This window comes from Glycine soja, chromosome 4 (assembly GCF_004193775.1).
Source record: "Glycine soja cultivar W05 chromosome 4, ASM419377v2, whole genome shotgun sequence".
Lineage (NCBI taxonomy): Eukaryota > Viridiplantae > Streptophyta > Magnoliopsida > Fabales > Fabaceae > Glycine > Glycine soja.
The window spans coordinates 11636133-11648201 of NC_041005.1; positions in this window are offsets into that span (position 1 = coordinate 11636133).

Genomic DNA, 12069 nt, shown 5'->3' on the forward strand with positions numbered 1-12069 from the left:
GTATATTATAAAAATAAAAAATAACACCATTGTTATAAATAAATAAAAATAACGGATAACTCTAATAGAGTCATTTTAGTTTCACACAAAGCAAATGTCTTGTTGCTTTCCTCCTTGTATTTCTTTTTTAATCTTGTGTCCTTCATTATGGAATGTCGGAACTTTCCTTCCTTTCTTTTTCAACATTCGTTTGTATTTTCTGGACATTAGAGCCACTTCATCATTTGCGGATCCACCAAGTTGTTGTCTGAGTCATCAGATTCAGCCATCCGCACATTAAGAGCTTTAGATAAGTTCTTATTTTCTTCTCTTCTGAAGCTGGTTTCTCCATACGTGAGGGTGACACAATCTTTCTTTTGCAGATGATCTTTGTTCTAAAGATGAACTTCATGGACTTTGAGAATTTCCAACAATTCATCCCAGGAAAGATTCTTAAGTCTCTAGCTTCTTGGATGAATGTTGTCTTAGGTTCCCACACCTTGGGAAAACTGTCAAACACCTTCAATTTTATCTAAGCCTTGGTGTAAGTTTGACCCAGAGCTTCTAGATTATTTAGGAGAACTTGCAGTCTCCCAAACATGTCACTCATAGGTTCTCCTTCCTTCATGGAGAAGTTCTCGTAGTGTTTGGTCAAAGTTCAACATTTCTAAGTCTGACATCTTTTATGCCTTCATAGTTTATGCTTAATGAGTCCCAGATCTCTTTGGTTGTTTTCAGCCTACAAATCTTGTTCTACTCATTTTTGGATAGAGTGCATGTTAGAGTGCATTTGACTTTTCACTACTACAAAAGTGCTTTTTTAAATTAACAACCGTCTTAGAGTACGGAGCGGTGGCAATTTTGTAATAAAGGAGAAAACTTTTGTCTTTAATGTCGTACATTCTACGGCGGTTATAGACGACCGTCTTAGAATGTCTTTTGGTGGCAATCTTGTAATTATGAGGAAGTAAGACAACGGCGATTTTTACGGAAGACCGCCTTTGTATATCAGTTTCACTTTTGGTATACCCTAGCTAGCTGAGGAAGAACTCTTACTTTACTTCTTACCCCGCGCACCCTCTCCTCCGTTTTCGTGGTCTCTTCGAAACAAGAACCCCCAAACAGCACAGACAAGAAGAACTCAAATTTTGAACATTGTTATCGACGACACTTCTTTACAAAGTCACAGAGAAAGTATCTAGCAAACCAAACAGCATAGACAAAGTCATACCAAGGGCACTTAAGCTTTTCCTTTTGTGAGTGTTACTTGAAGGTATGTTCTCCTGCATTTCTTCCATTTGATTACTTCTAATGTATACTTCTTTGCACGTTGTTCCTTGTTCTGTATCGAACCGATACTCATTGCTGAAAGGAAAAGCTACCAATTGTGTTGAGGGTTTGGCCATTTGGGGGTTTTAATGTTTCGGAGTTTGAAAACAGAGGTGAAATAATAGAGTGATTCGGTGTCCTCGAAGATTTGAGGAAGCGCAAGAAGACCAAGATTTTCAATGAGAGGAAGTGCCAGAAGATCGACTATGGCACCGATGGCGGTGGGTCTGACGACACCAAAGCAGATGAACTCCATCTTTGTCACTCGAAACCTTTGCGTGTTTGGTCCCGACTTGAATCCGTTCGCACCCTATATTGTCATCAATCTATCCCTTCGTTAAACAATTCCCCAAACCTAACATGAATCTCCTTTTTACTCTTCGATTATCTTTCTCCCTCTCTCAAACGAAGACATTCTGAGGACACAATCTTAGATTCCTTTGCTATTTTTTCAATTACTTTGGTTATACTCATGGTGTTCACCACTGTAATTAGTATACTCATGGTGTTTGCATATTTCATGTTAATTTCATTTAATAATGGTTTTTGGGTTTTGAATTTCTTGTCTGATTGCTCGGGTGTGCGTGTAGGTTCGTGCTGTTCTGGAGAGAGCTACAGGAGGAGTTGAGAAGGCTTTACTTGGCGTTTGAGCAACAGGTTTGGTTTTTACCGTTCTAAGCATCAGAATATTTGGGTCATGTAGTGAATTAGTTGAATATTTTAATGTTTGTTGGATGTTTCTTAATTTATTAACTAATGGAAACAAAATTGGAACTCATTGAGCTGAAAGGAAATTGATTGGCTTAAGTATAGCTACTTTTTTGTTAGTTAAAATTGCTCTATTGCTTGCTATATTGATTTAGTTTTTTGCTTAGTTAAGAGTTGTTAGGTTATATAGTATTAATTAACATGTGCATCAATCATGAGAGGCATGGATACATAGCAAGGATGTCTATCTTTTTTCAGAAAGTAGAGAAATTAGAAAGCCGAAGCTTAGTTGAACAAGGTCAATGCTGCACTATATTTAATTTCCCCTAATTAACAATGTATAATTGCTAGCTTCTATGGACTTGTGTGGTTTGTTTTGTTTGGCCTTGGAGTTGTTCTCTCTGCACGCTTTTCTTAGTTTCTAATATTTTTTTAATCTCATTTTATTTTTCTTTTATGCTTTTCCTGCTTGCGAATGTGTCAAGTTTGACGAGCAACGGTCTTTTGCATCTGGCTCTTCAATTTTGACATTGCAGATGTTCTTAAATGACATTTCAAATAGTGGCCTCGATTTAAGACACTGACCAAACAATAGATGATTGTTGGTTTTCCAAACACCCTTGAGTTTAAATGTTTTTCCCTACTACTTTGGTCCTTTTGACGCCCCTTTCAGCTCCCCAATATGTATAGGCTTCTAAGTGCATGCGTATTTTGAACAACTTTCTATTTGAAAATCTTCCACAGAAAATTCGTTCGAGTAATGTTTATGCCCGTTGGTTTGATCAATATTCTCCAGTTGGTATATTTTGGTTCTCTAATTGTTGGAGAACATTTCTCCTGATAAAAGGTTTGTTTTCTTTTTGCTTCCCTAGCTAGCTATTCAACTCAGAAACAAATGCTGGTAGTGAATATTTTGAAGACTATGGTTTTACTTGCTTTGACACCTAAATTTTATTTATAAGGATTATTTTTTGTTAGATATTAAATTCAAATTGTAATCTGATAATCATTTGTCAAACTTATATTCTTTTATTTATCATGAACATTAGAGGCTAAAAAAGTATACTCTCACGCTTAATATTTTATTGTGGAATATAGCAGAAATGCTATCTATAATTTTTAGTATTGGAAACTAGAAATTATATGATATAGTACTAGTATATGATATGTGTTGTGATTCATATGTGTGAATTAGTGATTCGGCATCCAAATGCTCATTGCTTGAGATGGACTACTTTCTTCTTTCTTCCAGCACACATGAAACTTACACGTTTCAAAGACTTATTATGATAATATCATAATTTAAATATTAGTATAACCTCCTAATGTACCCATTTTGAGATTTACACACGATTTGACAGTAATAGCATGCAATGATTCTGCTTTCATACTTTATTAATGTATCGAGTTCCAATAGAGCACAGGTGATGCATGTTGTTGGGAGATAAAAAAATGCTCATTGGTAATTGTCTAAGGGCTGATTATCTGTCTGAAGCTAAAGTAATGTCAGATTTTTCTTAAAATAATCGAAATTTAGTTGCTTTGGGTTATCTTGTTGGTTAGTAAAATTAGAAAAAAGAATGAGCTCAACATTATTGAAGTTAGATTATCCTGTTTGTTCATGCTTTCGTTGAAGAAAATTAATTTTGCAAATTTACTGTAAAATGAGGTTTTAATCTAAAGGACTCAGCTGATTGTAAATTGATGCTTTACTTCAATTTCTTTCAGATCTTGTTCTGTCATTCTCTGTTCAATCCGTGATCATGTTTATTTATATAATATTTTACCCTATGTTGAAGTTGAACATAGGCATGTGTCAAATATTTATTTTGGGGTTGTCAACTTTATTATTGTAGAATTTTATTTTGGTTACTGAATTTTAGCCCCGCCAGAAAAATTAGTAACAATTCCCATACCGTTTTGCTAATTGTGGAGGCTGGAATGCAGTGTGGATTGTAATAGTATATTTTGATATTTTTTAATGTTAAAAAGGGTGGTCATTGGTCATCAGGTTGGTTAAGGTTGGAAAATATTACTATTTATACCTGGAAGTACAGATTACCTTTTCAGGGTTGATGTTTTAATTTGTAAGTTGCTTTGTGTTGCATCCTTAATTTGATGGAGTCTCCTTCATTATGCTTTTTGCCTACCTATATTCCTTTAGCGATTGCCTCAAAAGCTAAGTTGACAAGATGTGAAATCCTTTGCTTCTAAATTTCTTCTTTCTACTTTTTCTTTTGATTTTATTTTTTCTTGTACACGTACTGCAATCACTGTGTCAAATTGGATCTGGTATTTTCTTGGAAGCAAGTTTTCAGGTTCTTGGATTGACATGTATTTCTGACAAACTTATGCTTATTCTTTGCATTAGTGAGGCATTGTTGGCTCTGGTTTATTTCTTTTATTAGTCAAAATCTTATTGGGAAGGAGTATAAAAGGTTCTCCCAGCCATTTTCAAATAGAACGTCGACAATAATTTACATTTATATATTTCCTAAACTCTTTGACCTCCTAGGCATAGATAAAAAAAAAAGCTCATTTGGTTTAAATATCACCCGACAAAAGATGAAGAACCTGAAACTTTTGACTTGATCCAAATCCAGCTTCAACTTTGATTAGTTGCAACACTTTGTTCCAATTAATTTATAGTATAATTCTTGAAGATAATTTCATTCCTATGTAGTAAAATAGACCAAATACAGGAGAAGCATAGTAATTGCCACAAATGTTTTAAATTCTTCCCATATTTTTTGACCTCTATCATGGTTGATTATAAGGAAAGATTGAACTCAAATCATTTCATTTAGAAAATAAGGCCTCAAATTATATAAGATTGATTGAAGGAACTGATTAATAATTAAGTCTTGGAAAAATTACATCCACACCTTTAACATCTTTAGGCACCCAACAGCTAGCATGGAAGCTTGCTAAGATATCTCACAAACTTTCTGCTTCTGCCTTCTTGCTATTGGGCACATTTAGTGCTTCATTATTTTTTATTTTCCCAAATAAACTATTCAGGATATACTTTAAAAAATAAATAATTTGAACTCTTCCAAATAAAATATGGACAAATTTTCTTTGACTAGTATAATAAAGCGTTTTATAGTTAAATAAAATATTGTGATTTACATTTGGTGAACATAAATAACATCAAAATATAATCTTTTGTAACCACTCTTGATATTAAAATTATATACTATTGTTTATATTTGTACAAAATATTTTTTTATGTACTTTTTTAGTGAATTAACTTATTGTATTTAAGCCTTAAAAATATTACTAATAATGATAAAAAGGTTTAATTTGATTTCAAATTTTAACGGGATTAATGGTAATAGTATATTAGCGTGGTGGGGTCCTTTGTAAATTAATTAATTGAACCAGCAAGAATGAAGTAACCTCATGGAAACTTCTTTATGTGTTATACTATTTTTCAAAGGAGGATGATCTGTTGAGATTATGTGTACTTGGATCATAATATATAAATGATTTTATTTAAGGAATTTAATTTATTTGATTGAGAAAGAATACGTATGAGTTTTATAAATTTTTTATATCGGATTTAATTCTCATACATTAAAAAAAGAGTATATGTAAAAACTATTTGTGCAGTGGTGTATTATGTAAAAAATTACCTTCATACTCATACATTCAACTGAATTTGGGTTAATTATCACTTGTAGCAATTACTTCTGTTTATAATTAGTTTGCATTTTAAATGATACTAACCTGTGAGAAGAGGCACTAACATATTGACAGATATTTATAATGATTGATCTTGAGGCCCATAAATCTTTGTACTTTTTGAAAGAATAGTTTGTTGCTGTCAATTGTGGATACAAGCTAGCTCATAAAAAAATGTGTGGTAAGGTGACTCTTGTAAAATGATTGTAACTTGTAAGGCTGTGTGTATGTGTAAGCTGCTGAGTAGCTTAAAAAAAAGTTGAGTAAAATTTTTTACTTACATATTATACAGTAAATGAATTAAAAATATAGAACAACATAACTCTAAACACTTACGATGGCTGGTAGCATTGATAGTGCACCACCAAGGGTGTAGCCAAGCCATTATGCTGCACCATTCAATGAATTGTATATTAATTCTTTTGTGGTTTATTTGGTTAGTACATATCAAAGGTTTAACTTATAAATTAATTTTTTTACAAACTGTTGAGATCTCTTATGTTAACTCACTGATCTGTAAGAAGCAATTGTTTTTCAGATAGAAGGAGCAGCAACTATAGACGGCAGAGGACCAAGTATATTGGACACCTAGCCTAAACAATAACCAGGTTAACCCTCTGACTAAACAATAAAGTTGGTTTGTTTTTTTGTCCAAAATTGTTGATATATATATATATATATATATATATATATATATATATATATATGCTTAAATATATTTTTGTTATCCGTACTATCTTTAATTTTGTTTTTACTATCTAAGAATCGCTCTGTGAATCAATCCTAATCTCACAAATCCTGTCAGAAATCTGCCTTGCTTTTGTACAATCTTTAAACACATGTCTAGGTCTAAGTGGAAGCTAATTTAGTTACAACTTAATCTCCATCTCAATCACTGTGACTGTGTGAGTCACTAACCAACCTTCACGCCTACTTATAGTTTCTTCAAAGCTCTTCTGCCATTGGGCCCCCAATGGCCCAGAGTAAGGCCCACACCAACGGAAATTCGTCGTTCTTTGCTTTATCTTTCAGCACCTTTTCCGTGGATGGCAGGGGTCAAATTCTTTTTGCTTTTCGAGTCAATATACATAAAAATTGATGTGCTATGCGACACGTGAGAGAAAAAAATAATAAAAGTGTCTATCATATAAATACCATTACTTTATATATTATATATATAATGGTTGCATTGATTTTTGAAGTTAAGATCTCGTATACATTGTCTAAAGTTTTCACTATTAGGTTTGGAAATTATGATCTTGGAGTGCCTAAAAATTGGATATGAACCTGACACGAGTTTTGTTCTCCATGAAGTAGAGGAGTATCACAAGAAAAATTTTCTATTCCATCACAGTGCTAAACTGGCAGCAACTTATGGGATGCTGATGACCAAGCCTGGAAAACCCATTCGGATTGTAAAGTTTCCTTCTTTGTGGGGACTGCCATTCATTCCTAAAATATGCATCTATTGTCACAAAGAGGGATATATTTCTAAGAGATTCTTCTAGATTTCATTGTTTCTCCAATGGCCAGTGCTCGTGTAAAGACGGCTGGTGAAACACTAGTTCATCCAACTGGTCACCATCATTCATGTCATGATGTTTGCTGAATAGTTTTTTTTTTTTTTAAGTTATAGGATAGCAATGTTATATGAGAGTAGAATGATAGATTTTATGTAGATGCTACTACCAATTTTGTGGGACCAATGAAGTGGAAGGAAGATGCTTCTTACAAATGCTTTTGTAAAAAAAATTAGGAATTAGAACTGCACAGCCTCGTCAGAACAAAGATGTATTTTCTTTGTTTACTGAAAACCTTCATCGTGTATGATCTGTCACAGTTAGGTATTTAGCTATATACCAACTCAGCGGGGTATTTTCTTGGGGTTTCGACTTTTGAAAATTTTACTCCAACTGCATGAATTTTTAATGTTCATATAACTTTTTTTAATTCATTTAATTAATGTTCTGTGTTGTGTCATACAGACTAATATCAACTAAATGTAGCATAATCTAAATCCCTCATCAAGCTACATAATTTATCAACCTATTTTTTTTAATATCCATTTTGTATCAAAAAGACTGTTGAGCTAGAATTCTTTTGTCCAAATGGTTACATGCTTCCATCACAATATTCCATCCAATAAGTCAGTAATCACACTCGATTTACGTAAATTCAGGCTTCTTTTTCTTTCCCAACTCTAACATTGTGCTTCCTTTTTAGATTTTGCTCCTATGCTTTATCATTGTTGTTATTGTGTGTTCATTTTATACAAGTTTGCCTCTGTTGCCCCTGCTTAAGACGCTTTTAACATTTTTTTTCCAGTTTGTTCTCTGAACCCAATATTCTGAGCTTTAAGATCCTCTTTAGCTTTTAGCTTTTTGGGTTTATGATGATGACAAGGGTCGATGTTAAGTTGTGAAGTCTGTTGTTCCCAATGCACAAAAATTAATTGTTTTGATTTCTTTAAATTTGCATCTAATATTGTCTATTTGACTTTCACAGATTGGAACTCCAATCTGCATTCCTTCCAGAGAGTTCATTGATATTGGTCGTGTTGCCTCCATTGAGAATAACCATCTACCTGTTGATTATGCAAGGAAGGGGCAGAAAGTAGCCATTAAGGTATGTTCTTGGACTATAATAAAACTATTAACTTCCGGGTTTTTCTACTTGTTTTTCTTTCACTAATTTCTTGGTACATCATCAAGAAATGAGTTTTCCATATTTTGACAGAGTCCTATCATTTCCCTACCATGCATATACAACACTTTAATTTGCCAAAATATAATATGAGACTTTACAATTGAGAAGTAATTTATCCGTAGCTTAAAAGCTGCAGAACACAGAAAACAACTTGTCGTTTTGTGCTAAAAAAATCTTTGTTTTATATGTAAGCTAGTTCACCTATGTTAGAACTTAGAAGTCTATCTGAGATTGCCTTCCAAATAAAAGCTACGATTTTCAATGGGACCAGTAACTTATAGGAGAAATTTTTGTATTTTGGAGAAAACATGCTTAGGAAATAAAATTAAAAAGAATATAAATTCTTACATTTTTTAAAAAAGATTGAAGAGGCTAAGGTTGCTGGCCTTCTAGGATCGGCATGAACGAAAAGTGAGGGTCTCGTAGTTCCTGCATGGAAAGGTGCTGAGAGAATAGTTTCAGGTAACTTGATTGATGCTGACAAAAAATCACTTTCATATATAACGACCCCAAAGGAAATATTGAGGATAGCATATTGCAGTGGTGATGAATTTGTCCCGGGAGGCTACTTCCCTAAGGGAGCAAATGGTCTTATAGCCAAATATTACTTATTTAGCAGCTAGTATGTGCCATAGAGTTATACTCTATTTGCAAACTATGTCACGTATTGTGCCAGCCATTGGCTGCAGTTTATATATAAAATAAGGAATGCACATGTTGCATTGAACTGATCAGAAATTAAAATTGCTTTACAATGTATGTTGTATTAAACATTTGCATATAATGTTACATTGTATTTCTGGCAATATGTTTGTTTAGCCTTGAGATCAAAACTGCGAATGGGTGATGTTTAGTTCATTATTTGATATTCAAAAGGCAAATTGTGTAATGATCGAGTCATATAGTCTTTTGTGATCGAGGGGATCCAGATTGGCCTTCTAGCCTCCAGTGGGAGGGGGTCCTCCCTGGAGCAAAAACATCTAATCCATCCCTTACTCCCTTAGCACCAAACAAGAAGAATTCAACCACCAAATATACTAGATTTAAAGGCAATTCCAGAAGAGCATCCTCAAATTTTGGGCGCGAGTACATTGATCTCGGAAGAATAAGATCTTGGGATGGAGAGAGGGAGGACAAGGGAGGTTAGCAAAACAACAATAAATGAAGTGCACACACACACACAACGGGTTGAAGAAATTTACTTGTATTTCCCTAAAACTTAAATATATGACCAATATTAGAATTCAGAGGGAGGGGAGCCAATGTATGATATCAAATTAGATGTTAAGAAATTTTGTTTACTTGGGGGTCACTGTCCTTGTAGCTGTAAGCCTGTAACCTAGTTCCACCTCCAACATTATATACAATTATATCGTAGAATGAAAAAGATCACAATTTAAATTAAAATGTATTTTATAATATATATTTTAAAATAAATTATATCTTTATAAATATAACAAAGATTAACATAGTAGATAATTACACATGTACCAACAAAAGTTCCAAGTCCTCCTTTACCAAATGTTGCTAAATCCAACTATGGCAGATTAAAAGGATAAATAAAATCAAAAGTAAGAACCATGTCCTAACGGAATCAAAGATAGATGTGAGGAGAAATATAAAATATGAAAGAAAATAAAAAGACACACTCTTTTGAGGTTCTAGCTTTTCCCCTTATTATTTATATAAAAGAAAAACAAAATGAGAAAAAATGAAAGAATAATATAAAAAAAGAAAGATTCTGGGAAACAAAAGGGGCAGAGCAAATATGAAGGTACAGTGAAGAAAAAGTGATTTTTATTACCGGGAAAACGAGAGGGCGCATTTCTGGAAGGATAAGGTCTTTGTGTGGTTTATGTAAGTGATTTAGTAATAATTGAGATACTTACCCTTCAACATATTGAAGAAGCTCTTTCTGTTTTGGTGCAACTGCATCTCGATTCCTATCCTATACTATCAGTTCAAACTCATCTATACCAGCTTCCAGCTTATTAAGTAGTTCAACTCCATGTTCTTTCTTTGATTCAGCTAAACCAGATACAATTAAAGTCTTCCCTTGAAATACAACATAAAAAACTTGGGAAATTTTAAAAAACTATATACATCCAAATAGTAATTTCATGATAAGGGGTCTTAAATCTTTTATATATTAGATGACCCAAAAATGAAGAAAAAGAATTACATTTACTTTTACAGTTTGGGTGGAATCAATCCATGTTGATAGAAAATATCTTATGTTGCAGCCATAGTTATAGCAGCATTATCAAATAGAAGAACACTGAAGCTATCAACAGAAAGCCAAAGTACAAAAAATAACCCCCCAAAAAATATATTAGTAGAGTCTTATTCACCAAATCAATGCCCTGAAGAAAAAGAATAATAAACTATAAAGCAACTTATTATACCCTAGGTCATGCAAAGCGTAGGAAAGGGATTTTGGGCCACAAAAGTGAATGCCGACTTGGTAGCTGAACAAGTTAGGAAGGCCAAGTCAGAATCAACACTCTAAGGTGTATTTGAAGCTATTAAAAAGAAGCATGTAAATTAAAAAAATAAAATGGTAGTACAGGATTCTAGTAATCACAAACTTCTTAGGTGACTAAATGTCTCAAAGGACACTTTTATCTTTTGAGTTACAAAATAAAGATGCCAATGAATTCCAGACAGAAATTTCAGGAAGCTTCCTGAAATTGCTTCACCAGCCCGGCATTCGCATATGTCTTGATAACAGACACAAAAACAGAATCTTTGCATTCACATGAATCCTCTTTCATCTGCTCAATCACATCCCTCATGTCATTGAGTCTCCCTGATGTTCCAAGGATGCTGATCATGGTGGCATAAACAGGACCATTGTGGTAGTAATTGGGGTACCTGGATTTGAGTCTCTTCCAATTGTAATTATTTTTTTACCTGCTTCCAATTGTAATTATAATTTTTTTATCAGCAAAAAGGTTATTAATATAACTGGTACCTAAATCAGTGGTACCTAAATCAGAATCATGTTTCAGTACAGATCAAAGGTAAAGCCTAAGGTTAATGGATATGATCTTCGTACCAAACAGTAAGTATAAATACTGCATAACCCCAGCAAACCCGAAATTGCATCAGCGCCCCACGTATATACCTCCAATAAATACAGATGGAGATAGCAAATAATTGGATAACTAGATTATTACTCATGCATCCTTGGTAGTAGTTGACAAGACACAATCACAATGTTAGCTGGATTTATTAGAAAATTATATATATTTTACTCTTCCCTCCCCATTTTGATTTTTGAGAGCTATTGAAATAAAATTACATTTTTAAACTTGCAAATTGTTACAAGCTTTGCTATGATGTAGGTGTTACTGTTAAGGCGTGTGGCGGTTGTTAAGGATAGCAATATAGTTGATACTCTTTCATTTAGCATACTGTCATCTCATTGAGTGTTGCATCCCCGCCAACAAAGATTTCCTTACTATCATCGTTCGAGGTATGTATGTGATTCTCACACTTATGTGCTTAAGTATTATATGCAATGGTTGACATGTTACTATTCTTTAGTAGTACATTGTAATTCATTAAGTGAGCCATAGTTCCCCGTTTGAGATTGAATACAACGATTAATACAGACAGTTTGGATTAATTGTTGTATTCAATCTTGAATTGTTCGTT